At 46.6% G+C, this 19527-nt stretch overlaps 1 pseudogene; it reads left to right on the plus strand.

Moving 5' to 3' along the window:
- The first annotated feature begins 13336 nt into the window (after positions 1–13336).
- Positions 13337–19527, plus strand: part of LOC124673038 — a 39389-nt pseudogene continuing 33198 nt past the window's right edge.

Here is a 19527-nt window from a genome sequence, read left to right on the forward strand (position 1 = left end):
AAGGTTTCGCGTACCGTGGCTTCCTCCGTAAGGGTTTTCGATGCAGGGGCTTTAAATAGGCGAAGAGGCGGCGCAGGAGGGCTGACGAGGCGGCGACACCATAGGGGGGCGCGGGCCACCCCCAGGCCGCGCCGGCCTATGGTCTGGTGGGCCTGTGGCCCCCCTCTGGTCCTTCCCGGGTGTTCTGGAAGCTTCGTGGAAAAATAGGAACCTGGGCGTTGGTTTCGTCCAATTCCGAGAATATTTCGTTACTAGGATTTCTGAAACCAAAAACAGCAGAAAACAGGAACTGGCACTTCGGCATCTTGTTAATAGGTTAGTTCCATAAAATGTGTAAATACGACATATAATGTGCATAAAACATGTAGGTATCATCAATAAAGTAGCATGGAACATAAGAAATTATCGATACGTTGGAGACGTATCAGTAACATATCAACCAAATAATTGTGAGCCTTACAAAAAGGCTCTAGAGCATCGTCCATTATCTAAATTTTTTGTGGTTTTAGTTTTATAAAAGGTACTAAAAGTAAACTAGCAATGCAGGCAAGAATAGAAGCCTAGCACTACGCTCCTCGGCAATAGCGCCAGAAAAGTATCTTGATAACCCCAAGTGCAAGGGATCACCATAGTACAATTAGATAAGTATTTGAGTGTCGAACCCACAAGGAGCTGAAGGTAAACTATCTATTCTCTAAAGCCCTATAACCCACTTATATGGCCTTCTATACAAAGCTAGGAACTATAGTGTGTGTGGTTGTTTTTTGTACTAACTAGAAAACAGTAAAGTTTTTTGGAAGCAAATACTATAGGTAAACTAGTGCAAGTAAAATGGAGCTAGTAAAGTGGAGGTGGATAACCCAAGGGATCAAGTCCTTAGGCAAATTGCTATTTCATTTGGTTTGTTATCACAATTAGTGAACCACAAAGATAGTATTTTTATTGTTTCTTCTAAGAAGGAGCCATGAATTGGTGCAGCCATATACATGAGGAAATACACCCCTAGTGATTGATCCCAAGGCCAATTAAGAGCAAACAAGGGAATTATTAAGACATAAAGTCCAACCACCGCATTTAGATCTATGGTCCCTATGATAATACCCCCGTTGATTAACCATTAATTAATACAACATGTATCTCTAAGACTTGGGATTCGGTTTCTGTCAAACTCCGGCTATCCCTCATCCTATCAACATGCAATGGTGACAACCTTGTGCATCCCCCAACATATGTGTGTACTCATATGTTAGTACAACAAGATCATTATAGAAGATAACATATACTTGTAACCAACCAACAACAATCTATATCATAATTGCCATAAATAAGTCACTACTCAAATATCAACATAGAGATACAATAGATCATGGGAAAAAAATATTGCATCATACATCATGTTTGACAAGAGATTACAGTGGGGTATGATGGAGAGTTGATGTAGATGGTGATGGATATGAGCCTCCCCATGGGGGAGAGGCGGCGCCCCTCGGCCCTAGGGTTGGAGGCCCCTTGCACCTCCTTCTTCCTTGGCCATGGTGCTGATCTTGAGGGGCTTCTCCTCCTCCTTGGTGGCTGCCAAGGAGGAGGATTTTCGTGGCTATGGTGGCTTTCTCCAAAAAAATAGGGTTTCCCCTCAATATATAAAGGTGGAGATGCAATCTTGGCCATAGGATGGATGCCCCTTTGATTCAGGCGCTCTTGGGCACCTCTGGAACCTTCCTAGGACTCCCCTCTGTCCTTTATGAGTCTATCAAGTCGTGCCTTGGCCTAAATCCCCAAATATGGAAGGAGTTGGAGTCAATCACGTCACATATTTTTTGGAGTCCCAAAACTGCCTCTATCCTCCGCATTAATATGGCTCAAAAGGAGGCATCCGGAGTCCGATTGGGGCGAAATTTATGTCTAAAATGAAGCGCATACAATTCCCCACAACTTTCATGTTTTGATTTTTTTCCATTGGAAGCTGTCTTCCGGGTCTACCGTGGCAATCTTTGAAACAAGTTCTGCAGAGATAGATTTCAGGAACTCTGAATTTCACCATAATGAGCGGTTTCCTTCTATATTTGTCTATTTTCTACACAACAAAGTATAAAACAAGAACTTTTGCACTTTTGCAACTATTAATAGGTTAGTACCAATAAATATAATAAAGTTTCATAATACTCCCTCCGTCCCATTAAAGTCGTCTGAGATTTGTCAAAATCTGGATGTATCTAGACACTATTTAGTATGTAGATACATCAAAATTTTGACAAATCTCAGATGACTTTCATGGGACGGAGGGAGTAACAAATTTTTTTTTTGAGAATTACGGGGGGGGGGGATTAATCCCCACCGCTTGTTATATTACTCGAGGCGACTTGGCAGTCATACCGTTTGTAGAGGGGTGTAGAGGTGAGATACACGGGGGTAGGGGAGAGACATGTACAAATTACATAGCCGAGAACAAGAGAAAACTATGGAGGGTGTCAAGCCTCCCTCGTTCAAGGATCTTAAATCGCCATCTCCAAAGAGTAAGGTCGTCGGCGGCCCGACGGAGCACCACACTCGCCGTGGAGGAATTGGCGTTGAAGACTAGATCGTTCCGCGCCTTCCAAAGCGACCACAGGATCGTTGCAAGGCCGGAGTGCCAAATGTGAGTCACCGTCCCAGGTGGAGGCGGCAGCTCCCAGAAGGAAAAGGAGCCCGCGGGTATGGGGGTACCCAGCCGGTCCCAAACCTCCGCAGCAAGGGTGCAGTCGAAGAAGAGGTGTTTCCCGGTCTCCGGGAGAGGGCAAGCAGCGCACACGGCTGATGGCGCGCAGCTCTTGGCGAAGAGGTTGGCCCGCGTGCTGAGCATGTCGATGTCGGCGAGGTACGAGAAGATCCGGACTTTGGTAGGCAGCCTGAGTCCCCAGAACGTGCACGCCGACGCGTCCCGGGCGTGCGTGGGGGAGAGCGTACGATATGCCTCACGGGTACTGAACGGTGGAGCCGAAGGGTCTGTCAATGTAGCGGAGATCCTGCCCAGCGGAGAGGACAGTAGAGCGCACAATGTCCTGGACCTCCACGAGGTCGCGCTCGGCGGCAGCGGTGAGGCGGGGCTGGAGCGAGAAGCCCGAGGAGACTACCACATCCACCGTGGCGTGCGGCCTGGTGACATGTGAGAAGAGGGCGGGATACCGCTCGGCCAGGGACTTTCCCGGAAGCCACTTGTCGACCCAGAAGGCGGTAGAGGTACCACTCACGACCGTGGCACGTGTAATAGCACGGTAGAGCGGGAGGCACTCCGCTACGATTTTGTCGAGGAAGGAGGGTGATATAGTCACGTCGCCGAGGTCACGCCCTGAATGATGCCAGTACCAATCTTTCCAAGGAAGAGTGTCAGTTTGGTGGAGTTTATGGACAAAGTTTAGGAGGAGGCACCTGTTCTGCCGGTGGAGATCCTTAACGCCGAAGCCACCCTCCTGCTTAGACAACATAACTTTATCCCAAGCAATAAGGCAGCGAGCACCCGAGCATGAGTCTTTGCCCGTCCAAAAGAAAGCGCGGCGCCTCTTGTCTATACTCTCGAGCACACCCTGTGGAAGCAAATACGAGCACATATAGTATGAAGCAAGGTTATTAAGCACAGCATTACATAACACCAGGCGCCCACCCGAGGAGAGGAGAAGGGCTTGCCATCCCGAAAGACGGCGGTCAAAGGAGAGAATGAGAGGGGCGTAGGCAGCGATGGGTAGTTTGGTGGGGGAGAGCGGCAGCCCTAAGTAAGGCTGGGGAAAGGAGGAGATGGGGCATCCGAGTGAGGCCGCCATGAGACATTCGTCGGCGTGGGAGACAAACATGGGGATAAAGCAGGACTTATGGAAATTAATAGCAAGCCCAGTCGCAGCAGCAAAGTCATCAAGGATAGCTTTGAGGCGAGAGGCAGAAGTGGCATCTGCTTTACAGATAATAAGAGTGTCATCGGCGTACTGAAGGACAGGGCAAGGGAGAGAGGGGGAGAGGGGGTGGCAGAGCCGGCCGTCGGCGCAGGCGTTGCGAATGAGGCGCTAGAGAACATCAGCAACGATGATGAAAAGGTAGGGGGAGAGGGGGTCTCCCTGCCTTAGACCGTTGCGACATCTAATCCAGTCACCAGGCACCCCATTGAGAAGCACAGCCGTGTGCCCGGTGGCGAGGATACGAGCCATCCACTCACACCACCGGTCGTCGAAGCCACGGGCTCTAAGGATTGTGAGAAGGCTATCCCAATTTACCGAATCGAACGATTTCTTGAAGTCGATCTTGAACACAAGAGTGGGGGCTTTCCTGTTGTGACAGCACCGGATAATATCGGCGGCGTACACAATATTTTCTGAGATTCTACGCCCCGAGAGGAATCCAGTCTGGTCCGCGTCCACAAGCAAGTGGATGGCAGCCTGAAGCCTAGTGGTAAGGACTTTAGTGATGGCTTTCATAATGCAGTTTTGGAGGGAGATGGGCCAAAAAAGAGCGGGGGTGTTTGCTGCGTCCGTTTTGGGGAGGAGAACCAAGAAGGCTCGATTGATGCGGGTTAGGTCAATGGAGCCGTCGTAGAAAGATTGGAACACAGCAAAGACGTCCAGGGACAAGGTGTCCCAGAAAGTGTGGAAGAAAGAGCGGCCGAACCCATCCGGGCCGGGGCTGGACAGCTTGTTCATGTAAACGAAAGCCTGACGGATTTCATTATGTGTAAAGGGGGCGGAGAGGCTTTGGGGAAGATGGGGGTTGTTGGGGTAAAGAGATTCTAGGCTGAAACGCCATGCAGAAGGCATGACCGTGCCCAGCAGTAACAATGATTTTGACACAATAAAATACAAAGCTTTCATGTATGCATTTTACATGCATCGGGCATGGAGCAGTACATATAAGAGAACATGAAAAGTACAAAAACTTGATGTTCACCTTTCCTCTGGATCATGCAGGAGAAGAGAAGCTACACCCCCAAGCTGCTCGGCGAGTGTTCGTCGGTGGTCTACAACAAGTAGGTGCCATCGCGGTGGTCTGGGGTGGTCTGGGTCGGGTTGGTGCGCTCTGGTAGGATCACCCCTGTAGATGCGCGTGGGACAAAGGAAGCTGTGAAACATCTTCCCAGATGATGCGCCCCATCCGTGCTTCTCCTGCCATGGATCTCTTCCCCTTCCGCTGCTATGGCACTTTCAATCACTACATCACGGTAGGTATTTAAGTGCCCTAAAATATGTTAAATGTGCCCTCTAAACTTTTAAGAGCACATAAAAATGTGCCGAATTTACTAGCTACTCAGAAAGTATTAAGGGCACATCCAAAATGTGCCCTCAAAGGTATAAAGTATTGATGGCACATTTTTCATGTGCCCTCAAAAGTATTGATGTCACATTTTGTATATGACATTGAAACTTATGAGGGCACATTTTGTATGTCATTCAAACTTTTGAGGGCACATCCAAAATGTGCCTCAAAATCCTATTAAGGGCACATCCTGAATTCAGTTGTTTTACACAACATCGGTATACATATAACATTTCAAAATTCAGTTCAAAATTCAGAAAATCTTTCAAAATACAGGGTTCACACAACCTAGGGACACATAGCATTTCAAATGCTGTGTATACACAGTGCACATAATTACACTACACATGACCTCTAGCTCACATAATCAAAATTCAGAGTTTAAGAAATTGAAAATAGTTTCAGAAATATTAAGCATTTCAATTCCATGTTTAGTAACTAGAACTGAATGCTTACTAGCACAAGCTATACTAACATGGGAGCACAATACATCGTATTCCCAGGAACGAACATGTAAGCTTTCTCTATAACCTCAAGAATGCCGAACTGACTGGTTCCTGTGTGGTAGGACGAGGATCCAAATGTCCTAGGGAGCGCTTATGATGATAGAGAAAGCCGCATGTATCCTATTTGATCACCCAGTCAGACGAGCCAATGTCTTGCGTTTGTGCACTCTGTCTTGTGTTTGTGCAATCTGCATGTGAGAACCAGTCCATTTACGTACAATCTCATCACTCGGGAAGTGTAAGGCGGTCAAAGAGAACCAAGAAGCTCTGCTCAGACACACTGTATAGGAAACCAAGCTCTGCGCCACCAAGGTGTGGGATTGTACTCTGCAAAGTAAAAGAACACAAATCATCAAGGGAATGATGATAAAAGAGTTCAAGAGCAAAAACATCATTGTGAACATAGATGGACAAGTGAGCTGCACTAGTGGTTCAAGAACACAAATTAACAAACTGATAGTGAGCTGTACTTTCCTTCCCATGACAATCCGAGCAACTTCCTATGGAAATTCGACCTGACCGACATTTTAAACACCGATACAAATCTGGGTACATGGAGTTAATCGTTTCTAACCATTCAAGGCCGCCAAACGAGTTTCAGACTAAGCATGCATCAGGTTAGAGATGCTCATGTGTTCCATCAGCAAGACAGACAATGTTTTTCAATATATAGAGGACTAATCTAATCTTTCAAAAGGTATAGTATTATTATGAGACCATCAAAAATAGTATTATTATGACTTGTTAATCTCCTCCAGTGGAATAGAAAATTCTGTGGATGCAGAGTTGAGCCAAAAATAATCAAATACCGGTCATAACATGAATCTTACTTTGAAAAAAGAGAGTTCTTCACTCAGCAAGCAAGCTTGTTTGCTGGTAAATTAACTCATTAAAAACTTGATATTCTGAGAGTCCAAATAGTCAAATATTTCAGCATGGCAAAACAGAGGTGTCAGGTATTTATTTTACTTTGCCATTGAGCACCAATAGCTCACCGTCCACCCATCGTGGGTTTCTGAATCTAGGTTGTGCTATTCTCCTCTGGCCTTTATAACTGGCAGTTTGAAATATTACAAATGGATTTAGAATAGAAATACATTGCATGCAACATATATACATCATCATGACTATAAACTGTGTAGAGCCTGTAATTCTTTTACAGTCATGATGGAATCTTATGTCTACATATTCCCCTTAAACATATAGTGGTAGAATTAGCATGTCATAAACTAAAAAAAAACGCCTAAGCCAAACTGTGAAGTATTTTGCGAGTTGGAGCACAAACATCAAATCACGCACATGCTCCCTGACAAAACATATCCACATATAGTGCATAACGATTATCACTAATCAAAATGAACAATTAAGCATTTCAATTCAGAAAATGAAAATAGTTTCAGAAACATTAAGCATTTCAATTCCCTCTTTAGTAACCAAAACTGAATGCTTACTACCACAAACTATACTGTCAATATCCAGCAAGACCGCTGATTCCAGTGCCTTTGGTAAAGATGCATCAATCATAGAACCATACAGTTTACCAGATAAATGTGAAAAGTAAGCAAGCTTGCCATAACCTACTACCTTTCCCCATTGAATCAAAATCATCACCTGATCCATAGCTGCATGAACTTACTGTACTTGAATAGCTAACTCTGGCATTATTATCAATTCCAGATACTCCCTCATCTGATGTATGTGCATTTCCAGATATAGTGGAGTTAGAAGTACTAACTGAGCCTCTAATAATCATTTTGTCTAGGCTCTAGATATAGTGGAGTTAGAAGTACTAACATGGGAAAATAACCATGGACACAAAAATTGAGTTTACCACTGTCATATAACAAAACTTTAATTTCCATGTACTACATCATAGTGCTTCACGCAAATGCACGGACCGTGGAGACATGAGGATGAGCGTGACAAACCTGTGCCGAGGTGGATGACCTGCGGGGCGTCGCCAAGGTTGTAACTGGCAGCCTCGATGTGGGGGTTGAACAAGAGCATCCGCACAGCGATCATGACACCAAGCACCTCCCGCATGTTGGCCTGCTCATTGTGCTGCATCTTGTCGTGGAGCATCCCGAGGTGTCTTTCCCGGGTTGCAGAGCACAGGCTTGTCTTCTGCAGGATCATAGAAAAAATAAAAGTCCATTATCAGAAGCCTCAATTATAGAAAACATGAAAATTTCAAAAAAAAAAAATCAATGGCAGGTTGCATGTAACTACCATGACGTGCACCAAACTGTTGCCAAGCAATAAGACAACAATGGTACATGTATATCACAAAGTCAAAACCTTAGTTTTCAAAAAAAAAAATATCAGGACATGTAAGATAAAATTATCAGGCAATAAAATCAAGAAGCAAGAGTGACCACCTAAACCTAATAGCACGAATAATGGTTGAAAGTTTTGATATCCTAATGAACTTGAAAAGTTCACATTATATTTTACATTCTATCCTTGAAAAGGTCATCTTTTGCATCAAACCAGATTACTTCTAGGTTCGAACATTAAATACACATCAAATGTATGATCAAAATAGGAACTCTCTATTAAAATTCGTACTAATGATTCCTATATGAACTCTATGATTCCACCACTGCAGCGATCTTATTAGTTTTCAGTGAGGATTTTACAGAACAATTCCTGCCATGGACCACCACTAGCAAGTCAGCTCAGGTCTGCATCTGATCTATAATATGAGGCCAAATATGCACGTCTCTTGTACGATGGGCATATGTAAGATTGTAAGATGTAGATAGATATTAAGCACCAGAGAATCTTTCGTTCCATGGCTGCAAGTATGTATATGTACACTTGATCTAGCTATAGCTGATAAGTACCAGGGATTAACCAAATGATGAAGCAGTGGAATAGAAGTACTACTACAGGATGCATCTGCATAACATTGACAGTAGGACTGTGCAAGTATGAGCCATACCTTATTAAGCACCAGAGAAAAAATAATCAATACTAGGTGCAGTCTAAATATCAAATGTATTTCAACAACTGCCCACAACTTTTATGATAGAACATATATCTCACAAAATCATGGTATCTCGTATTCCTATTTAAATTTAGTCCCGGAACATCTCAGGTTCATCTATGATCTACCATAGAGCACTATAAGCAGTCAAATACAATAGATGGATCACTTACAATTGTACATGCTAGAGGTACTTCAGGCATGCAAGACCAGAAACAGAAAATTAGAGGTACTTCCATGTAGAACAAAATTAAAGGCTAGCAAGTGTGGGCAGTGTCCATCTTCGACACTCGGGGCAGTGCCCTAGCTGAGCATCTGAACATTTGTAGCATTAGTAAGCCGTGGGAACCAAACATCACCTTGTTGCATGGCGTGGATTCATGTCTGGGCACAATGGCATGAGACAAGGGCCTTGCTTCCCCCCTTCTCCTTCTCCTCCCTTCTCACGCTGGCAGTCCTGGATCTCCTTCGGGATTGTTGTTGCCTTCACCTGACCAGTTGCAAAGCACAACTAAAAGAAAATATTGCTCAATCTATACAAAACCAACCAGCCAACAAGAAATGAATTATACATTGGTAGATTAGAGGTAGGAGAAGGTAGGAGTATCTCTTACAAGGTAGGACTATCTACATCAGTACATCAAAACCAGTTTCTCTTTTGAAAAACATAACCTTAATTTCTAAAGTAGTAATAGAGAGCTCAGCCGCTAGGGAGCCCGCCACCATTGTCTACCTCTATCACGCCACTACTTAAGGGATCTGACTCCATGATTTATTACCACCAACCAGGGCTGCTCTGACATTATGGACAGTTCAACTTATTACCCAAAAAGGTTTGTACTAATTTAGTGAGACCAACCTCAATCAGTTGGGTTTTTTCTGTAAGTTTGACTTGTTTTCACGTTGCCATTGGTAATATTCATATCAGTCAGATCTACATCAACACTAGCCAACTTCAGTTAGTATCGATCCATTCTGATAGTTGTGGATAAATTAGTGTCAACTAAATAGGCGAAATGACTATTGACAACTAAATGGCCTTGATGGCCAAAAATGAATTCCAAAGAATGGTGACAGATTTCGATCAACAAACAGCAGAAGTTGTCATCAGCCACAGAAACACTTGCAGCAGAATTAGCCAAGAGGCATGTAGTCCAAGCATGCAACAACATATATCTACAAATGCAACCACTATGCCATCTAAAACGGGAACTTTTCAGAAGCACTGGTTACTATATCATAGAGGAAAGGAAGGATTTTATTTCCACAACATAAACTCATGCTAACAGGATCTTACCCCAAACATGGCACATCTAGAATACATCAGCAGCTGCTATGAATTGAGGAAAGCATGCCTCCTCCCAAAACCAATTCAGTCCTACATCTAACTCGGAAAATAAGCACAAATGCAGCTGGTGCCTAAACCGAGATACCCCATTCCTGGCAGGCAGGCAGGCTGCACTTTGTGGATAACCAGCAGCATGCAGGAACCCTTCCATAATTTGTAGAACCTATCACTCAATCTCGTGAAATCCAATACAAGCACCTCATCGCCAGATCCCACTTCCTTCCAGCAACCCCCAATCTCAAGCACGAACACTTCAGCTTCACAAAGCAGCGACAAAAAATACTTCCCCGGCCGCAGTTGCCCGCCAAAATCAGTTCACGCGAAGCGCACCAGATCCCACCCTGCTGTAACCGGAACCAGAACAGGCACTTGCCGAATTGAGAGATGCATAAATAACTGAACCGAAATCGGACCGCGAGCCAGCGACGGAGATATAGTAAAGGGGGACGTGGCGGCTTACTCGGCGAGATCTCCAAGCTGGCGCAGGACCCGACGAGGCCCGCGACGGTGACGCCCTCGAGCAGCGCCTTTGGGTCCACCTCTCCGCAGCTAACGCCGCCGCAACCTCTCTTCCCACCTGCCGCGCCGCCGCCGCCGCTAGGGTTAGCCACAGGGGCGCATACGGGAATGGAGCAGCGTCGTGATAAAGGGGAGTCCATGGAGGAGACCGAGAAATAGCAGCGGCGGCCAGCGAAGACGCTGGGGAAGGTCAGCGACCTAATCAACCAACAATAGCTAGGGTTTCCAGGGTTGTGGGCGTGCGCGAGAGACGAAAATAAGCAAATCGAGCTAGGGGGGAATTGAAGGGCATAAATGAGGGCGGACCGAAGCCCACCTCGCCTGTGTCGGAGAGGGCCGGGAACGGCCGAGAGAGAGTGGCAGTGCGGCGTCCACAATTAGGATGGCAACGGGTCTGCTCCCCACCGGGGAGTGCTCATCCCCATCCCCATTTAGTAACCGGGGAGACGTTTTTCCCATCCCATCCCCACCGGGTTCGGGGCGAGGATCGGGTTTCCCATTAAGAAGCAAAATTCAAACGATCTTCTCGTAATTTTTAGGATGTTATATATTTTGCACATAGAAATAAGCAACTTTGTAATATGTACGAGATAAAATGACAACATATTAGTATCATATGTTTAATAATATTAAAATATACTACATCAAACACAATATTACAACATATTTCATATAAAAATATATCAATTTACATGTATATAAAATTATAACGGGGGTTAGCGGGGAGCGGGGATGGGGAGACCTTTTAATCCCCTTCCCCATTTTAGCTTATGGGGATGAAAGTTGCCCATACCCGTCCCCTAATAGATGAATTCCCCACGGGTTTACGGGGAACGGGGCCCCATTGCCATCACAGCGTCCACTTGTGCTCTGCCCATTCTAGTCAAATTGATATAGTCTTTTTTAAAGAAAACCACTTGAGTAATTTTTCCCTACAAAATAAGTAAATATTTTCCCCTAAATAAATAAATATTTGGACCTAATTTATATGTATTTTTTAGGGTTTTTAAAATCTGCCCCAAAAGCTATATAGTTTTTAGGGCACTTTGGATATGTGCCCTCATAGCTATATACCTATTAGGGAAATTTGCACATGTACCCTCATAGCTATATACCTATTAGACCACTTTGGACATGTGCCCTCATAGGTATGTACAATTAAGGCACTTTGGATATGTGTCCTTATAGCTATATACCTATTAAGGCACTTTGGATATGTGCCCTCGTAGCTATATATCTATTAAGGCACTTTGGATATGTGCCCTCATATGTATGTCATATTAGGCTAGCCATAGTGCTAGTATCATAGCTAGTATCATGCACATTGGTCCCACAAAAATGCTGATGTGGCAGGTAATTAAGGAGGAGAGAGGAGATTAGAGTAACATAGGTAGATACTGTATCATAGCGCATGTCACGAGAAAAGTTAATGCCAAACAAATCTTGTACACAAATTTGCATTGAGATTCTAAAAAACAATAAATATAGCATGGCTATAATACTACTTCATGATACTAACCACTATAGAGATAGTATTATACATAAGTATCATATGCATGATACTACTACATGATACTTACCACTATGACCGCCATAGGACACTTTGGACATGTGCCCTGAATTGGAGCATTTTAGGGCATATCTAAAATATGCCTCTAAGCATGTGCCCCCGAAATCCATGCCGTGTTGTAGTGAATCTAGGGGCATCGTTTTCAGTTGCACTTCTTGCTAGGTAGTAGTTCGTTTCCAAAAAAAATTGACAGATTTCAGCTACGACGGCGGTACATAACAGCGTAGGGTGTGACCGGCTAGTATATTTTTTTGGGCAGTGTACATGACTGAAACTAGCAGAGGCTGGCGCGGCGTCACGTCGCGCCCCTGCAGTGGATGCTAGATAAAAATCCTTTTGTTGGCGTGGTTGTCTTTTCATATGTTAGTGGAATATACTTAGCTGGCTAGTACAGTTGTGTAGGATGGTATAATAAGTTGTGTTAAACACGGTGAGCATACTTAGCTCTTGATGAGTCACGATTTGCATGTTGGTTGGAACAACCACAAAAAAGCAAAGTACTTGAGAAAATCCACGGCCTATTTACCAGTTAGGACATTAACAGGGACATAAACATCTTCTGAAAAAATAGGTACTTAAGATACATGGAGCATACACTAGTAGAGAACGGGTCTTTTGTTCGGAGCCTCCAGGAGCATTAGTCCCGGTTCGGATGGCTCGGACGCCGCACGGGCTACGGCCATCTTTAGTCCCGGTTCGGAAGCGACCTTTAGTCCCGGTTGGTGTTGCGGCGGGCGGTAGTCCCGGTTGGAGACACCAACCGGGGCTAAAGGTCCACCTTCTATATATAAAGTCATCCTGCCATAGCTTGTGTGGCCACATGCACTTAGTTTTTCCACAAGAGGTGTATGCTGGTTGCTTTTCCCTTCTTATGCACAAGAAGTGCTCGATGAAATGCATAAGAGTATGATGCCACTTGAGTTCACGTAAAACAAACATGATATGAAGTACCCGAGCCACACTTAAACTCTCCCCTCTTTTTTTCCTCCTCGATCGAGGTTAACAACTTTTATTCTTTCATCTGTCATTGATAAAAATGCATGTGCCATGTACAGTGGTCACATCTCTATTCATGATGTTATGTAATGGTTTTTGATATACTTAATTATATATTGCAGATGAGCCGGCAATGGATGTACAGTGACCGACGCACTGCCGAGTTCATTATGGGCCTGCATGTTTTTATCGGTGTGGCTGAGGCAAACAATCGGAATGGTTTTATGTGTTGTTCATGTGGTGTCTGTCAGAATAAGAAGGATTACTCTTCCTTAAAAATCCTTCACACCCACATGCTTCGGTCCGGTTTCATGCCCAACTATAATTGTTGGACCAAGCACAGAGAAAGAGGGGTTATAATGGAAGACAATGAAGAAGAAGAGGATGATGACAAATATCCTATGTTCCCTGAATACGGTGATACTGCAATGGGGGAAGCTGAAGATCCAGAGGCATCAGATGAGCCCGCTGATGATCTTGGTCGAGCCATTGCTGATGCAAAGAGAGAATGTGAAACTAAAAAGGAGAGGTTGAAGTTCGAGCAGATGTTAGAGGATCACAAAAAATTGTTGTACCCAAATTGCGATGATGGCCAGAAAAAGCTGGGTAGCACACTGGAATTGCTGCAATGGAAGGCAGAGAATGGTGTGACTGACAGTGGATTTGGAAAGTTGCTAAAAAATAATGAAGAAGATGCTTCCAAAAGATAACGAATTGCATGCCAATACGTACGAAGGATTAGAGGTGCAGAAGATACATGCATGCCCTAATGACTGCATCCTCTACCGCGGTGAGGAGTACGAGAATTTAGATGCATGCCCGGTATGCACTGCATTGCGGTATAAGATCAGACGAGATGACCCTGGTGATGTTGAGGGCGAGCGCCCTAGGAAGAGGGTTCCTGTCAAGGTTATGTGGTATGCTCCTATAATACCACGGTTGTGTTGACGTCAGAAACCCACCGGCGGGCAGTGACTGGTCAACACCGTAGAGCCGGGAACAACTAGGGCTGCGGCTGGCCCCAGTCCCTCGGAGCGACGGCCCGCAAAGCCTCCTCGGTCGCGCGCCGATGCTAATTGCAAGGGCGTGCCACCTGACCTATACCTGGTCAGGAAGGTGTGGATGATGCCTCGCTTAGTTTCCTGCAGGGCACACACGTACACGTTAAATACGAGCCTCGATCGGCTCTCAAGTTATCCTGTGAATCGGCTCGAGGAGCCGATCCACCCATGATTCGTCCAAGGTGGCCGAATATATGGTGGTCCTGCTTGATCAAGATAAAGCATATGAGATCTACGACGATTTAGGGTTTTCACCGCATAATCGGATCATCCTACTCACGATTGGGCCTCGCGCTCGCGCACGGTGATCGTAAACCAATCCTAGACAAGGCCTAAAAACCAACACGAGGTTGATCCTCGGAACGTCCTGTCTAGGGCTAGCAAACTACACCCTACACGCCGCTGGATCCTCCAACCCTTTGTAAGGCCTAACTATTGCGGATGTTAAACTAATCCTTGATGAATCAATGAGCAACCGTAACGGATCAGATCTACTAAATAAAGACCAAGCGGGGTGCCGCCCCTACACCTAAGATAAGGTGTAAGGACGGCTAGATGCGCAAGGGTTGCACTACGACAGCATATGATACTAAGAACAATGCTAACCCTAACCCATCTACGATAACTACGTTGCTCGCCATCAAAAAGGCTTCAGCACGAGCAACGCATGAACAACAGGGGCAGGCTCGTGCTGCCTAGATCGCAGGATGCGATCTAGGCAGCATGGTGCTTACCGGAGAAACCCTCGAGACGAAGGGGTTGGCGATGCGCCGATATTTGGTTGTGTTGAACGTTGGTTGTTGTTTATTCCATAAACCCTAGATACATATTTATAGTCCGTAGACTTTCTAACTTGGGCGTGCACCAAACCGTGCACGAGATAAACTCTAACTTCTACATAACCTACTATATAAAGATACACGGGCTAACTAGCCCAAACTCTGCGCATAAAGGCCGATTCACCTATTTCTTCCAAATAGATTCTTCACGTCCATCTTGATCGCGGCCCACCTCTGACTTGGTCAAATTCTGGTGATAACACATGCCCCCCTGGTTTTGGAAATGACATTTCCAAAATCATTACGCTTTTCCTTCGTCGGGTCATGTCGCGGCAGGGCAGAACTGTTGCAGCATCCTTCATCATGACGCCTCGCCTTCACAACTTCTCTGCACGATTTGACGACTCTGGCACCGCAGTCTTGGAAACTGTCCGAGCATTAATTCTCCACTATATCCTCTGTTATTTAACCACATCGAACAGTTCACCTCTTCATCCCCCTTGCTCCAAACCAGCCATTGGTCGAAAAAACCCTCTTCCCCTTCAGCCATGTCTTCCTCCTCCTCCACCCAATCCTCTTCCTCGAGTGAAGGAGAACCAGAGGTCAATCAGATGGCCATCTACGATGCTCTCGCGCCTGAGCATTGGGACGTAGGAGAATGGGACTTCTCCATCGAGTCAGAACCCGACGAACCCCGCACCATTGGGGAGGAAGACCTCCGGTTCCTCGTCGACGGAGAGCTGGAAGCGGCGTGTGCAGACGACCTCCTCTCATGGGAGATAGATCCTTCCTCCGACGAAGAGGAAGAAGAAGTAGAAGAGCCAGAAGAAGAAGAAGACTCCTCCGACACTGGATACCCGCCGGCCAAGCGCCTGCGCCGCTGGGCTTGGTCTGATGATGATGATGACGAGGAAGAAGCCCCCGTTGAAGGTCACAGTAGCAGCAACGAGGAGCCCGCCGGCAGCAGCAACGGTGGCGGCTACGGCAGTGATGACGAGAACAGCGACGGCTTTTAGATTAGGAACCCACTAATATAAGATTAGCAGTAGCAATCCCCTTTGTTAAGCCTCTGGCTCCTCTTTGTAAGAAACCTTAACATCAATGGAAAGTTTCCCTGAGCTATGAAGAACTTCCTTCGATCTCGCCGATTCCCCCCATGCTGTTTTAGCCGATTTTTCTTCATCTTTGATCCTGCCGATTGCGCATTTTGACCAATGTTTAATGAGCCGATGGCAGCGCATCGGTCTCTTATGACAACTTTCGAGATAGATCAATATAGATTCCCGAACTCCAGTCGAACAGGACCATTGCTGAAAATCTTGATCGCCTACAACTTCATTGCGATACTCTGTTTCTTTGTAGCAATAAATTGGCCCAACGCCTATCAGCTATGATGGCTTCCTCTTCAACTTGGTGGCTTTAGCTTCTAAGAACAACGAACACTGAAGGCGAGCTGCCCCCCGAGCCTCAGTCGAGATGAAAACCGTAGTAAGCCATCCAAATGAGTCACCATTGGCATCTAAGTTGCAATGCAGCAATCAACCGATTCTAACCAAATTGGCTTTTAAGAGCAGCGAACCTTCAGGGTGAGTTGCCCCCGAGCTTCTTTGGATCAATGCAGGAGCTTTTGGCGAGAATGTTGATGAAATCGTCATCCTGGTCAAGCCTGAGGAGAGTCCCATAGCCAATCGGTTGGTCATCGGCTGTTCTCATGATCCTAGCCTGCTCTGCATGTTCATGCTGCTCTTGTCGTTGTCCAAGGCAGTGGTCCTCTATCTTGCAAATAACTACTAGTGGCTCTGGATGCCAACACTGATGTTCCACTGGTCTTCCATTTGCAACAGTTGTATCCCTTGAGTCGATGGCCATGCATCGGCTTTTCGTATTCTTCAGTCGATGTCTGCGCATCGGCTGTGTTCAAAAAAATTTTGAATTTTTTACGGCCGATTTTATGTATCGGCCCCCATGCTTGATACTCCCATTTCGTATCCTCGTGTTTCATCCATCTAGGTGCCCCCGAGCCGATTCTCGTCAAGAGAATTGATGGTATCGGCTCTTCGAGTAGTCCCCTGTTGGGTTAAACGTTGAGCCCAGGCAGAATGGATGGTGAGGATAATTTTGGCCGATTGCTGGAATCGGCCTCCATGTTGCTTGCTCAGCGAAGGTTTTGTAATGTCCCTTCATAAATTTTTTGGGGGGCCGATCACAAGGATCAGCCTCGCCACGTTTGCTTATTGACGTGCTCTTGCTACTCGTTCAGGCCGGTAGATAAAACCAACCCAACCTCTGACTTTATCATGTTGATGCACTTGCTGTCGTCCACCTTGAGTGCATCGTGTAATCGTGGAGCTCTGAGCTTCGTCGGAAGAACGAGCACCATGTTTGTGCCAGCCGATGTTTCATCATTGGCTTTCCTTTGCTTGGGCGCCACTCTTTTCTTTGCGGCCGACCCTCTTCATCCGGGGTTCGCTGGACTTTCGCAGCCAGATCAGGTCGTGCCTTCCTTAGCGTATGCAAGTATAACCTTTCGGCTTCCTCCAAGCCGCGCAATCGTTGAACTCTGCGCTTTTGGGAACGGCTGAGTCCATCAGGGCACCACCTTGGCCGGTGGTACCTGTCTTCTTCCTCTTCCTGTCCCTCGTTTTCTGAATCCTCGAGATCTTCCCATCGAGGGGACTCAGCGTGTTTGCTTCGAGGCGGGAGAGGCCCTAAGCGTTGGAACACAGACACGTTGGCTGCCTCCTTCTTTTTCTTGTTACATTCTGGGCAATTGCCGATTGTAGGCAATCGGCTCATTCCTGAATCCCAGCAGTGTCTAAAGAAGGGGCAGTCCCAATGCCTGTCCTCGTCGTCTCGCTCCCTTGCCTTTTCCTTGGCACAATGCTCGTGCTCCTCCTCATCGCGATTATGCCGACGATGTCTTCTGGCTCCTCTAGCCAAACGATCTCTTTCATCATCATCGCTGGACCGTCGGCGTTGGTCATACTGACTCACATACTTGCTGAGGAGGTGATCAGAGAGGGGTCGTTGATATCTTATATTCTTCACTTCTCCCTCTGTGACGTAGCGCTTGCCATCTTGGTGGAGCCGATCGCGTGGAGCGGCTTCCTCTGTGTCCTTGCTATGAGAGCAGCTGCCCTCATCCCCGTCCTTCCCAGAGTGGTGTCCAAGCCCTACCGTGTTGATGTTGAATGAGAGATCTGGCTGGCACCCTCCAGGGTACGTATACTCCACCATGTTAACGGCGGGGAAGGGGTGTGTGTCGACCTTCATGGCGTACTGGTTGAAAATTAGTCGTCCATTTTCTATCGCCATTTGGATCTCGCTGCCGCCACACCCCGCGGTCGTTAGTGGTATGGGTGAACGTGTTGTGCCACTTGCGGTATGGCTTCCCGTTCAGCTCCTGCACCGTAGGAACCTTGTGGCCTTCGGGTATCTTTATATGCTTCTCCGCGAGTAAGAGATCGAAAATCTGCTCAGTTTTAGTCACGTCGAAGTCGAACCCTCTTGGAGGACCTGGTGGCTTCACCCATTTGCAGGTTACTGGGCCTGCCGCTCGAGTCCATTCAGCCACTGCGACCTCTTGTTCTCCCGTAGCACCTTCATCTTCGCCTGCGTCAACCATGGTAACCACGCGCTTGAATTTGTCCTGGTAAACATCTGGGTGGCGCTGTTCATACGCTGACAGCTTCTGCACCATGTGCGCTAATGAAGGATAGTCTGCTTGGGAGGCCACGTCCTTGATCGATGATGATAGACCCACCACCGCCAACTCGATCGCTTCTTTTCACTTACGTGAACCGAATAGCATCGGTTCCTAACGGTCCCGAAGCGCTGGATGTATTCGACACCGTTTCCCCGCGCTTCGTCGTACTTGTGCCAAATCGGCAATGCCAGCCTCGGAAGCCTCCGAGTGATATTGCTCATGGAACCGCTCTTCCAACCGCTTCCAAGTCCGGATTGAGTTTGGTGGCAGCGATGTGTACCACCCGAAAGCCGATCCTGTGAGGGATCGCGAGAAGAACCTCACACGTAGCTCGTCCGACGCCGAGATCATGCCCAGCTGTGCCAAATATCGGCTCACATGCTCGATGGAGCTGGAACCATCTGATCCACTGAACTTTGTGAAGTCCGGGAGCCGATATTTAGGTGGTAGCGGGATCAATTCGTACTCGTTGGGGTACGGCTTGGTATAGCCGACCGTCTTCCTTTTCGGCATCATGCCGAACTGATCTTTCAGAATCGTACAAATCTGATCCGCGGTGATGGCTGAAGGTGTCGAACCCTGAAGATTCGCCGGGGTGGCATACTTAACCAGCCATGCTTGTTTTTCCGGTTCTGAGCCAACTGCAGGAGTTGGGCTCGGGAGTTTTGTCGGGGTGGCGTACTTAGCTAGCCACGTCTGCTTCTCAGGGTCTGCTCCCGACGTTCCTCCTGATGTTCCAGGAGTCCCTGCTGTTGCAACCTGGTTCGAGAGTGCCCGATGCA

The sequence above is a fragment of the Lolium rigidum genome, chromosome 7 (genome assembly GCF_022539505.1).
Source record: "Lolium rigidum isolate FL_2022 chromosome 7, APGP_CSIRO_Lrig_0.1, whole genome shotgun sequence".
NCBI classification, from domain to species: Eukaryota; Viridiplantae; Streptophyta; class Magnoliopsida; order Poales; family Poaceae; genus Lolium; species Lolium rigidum.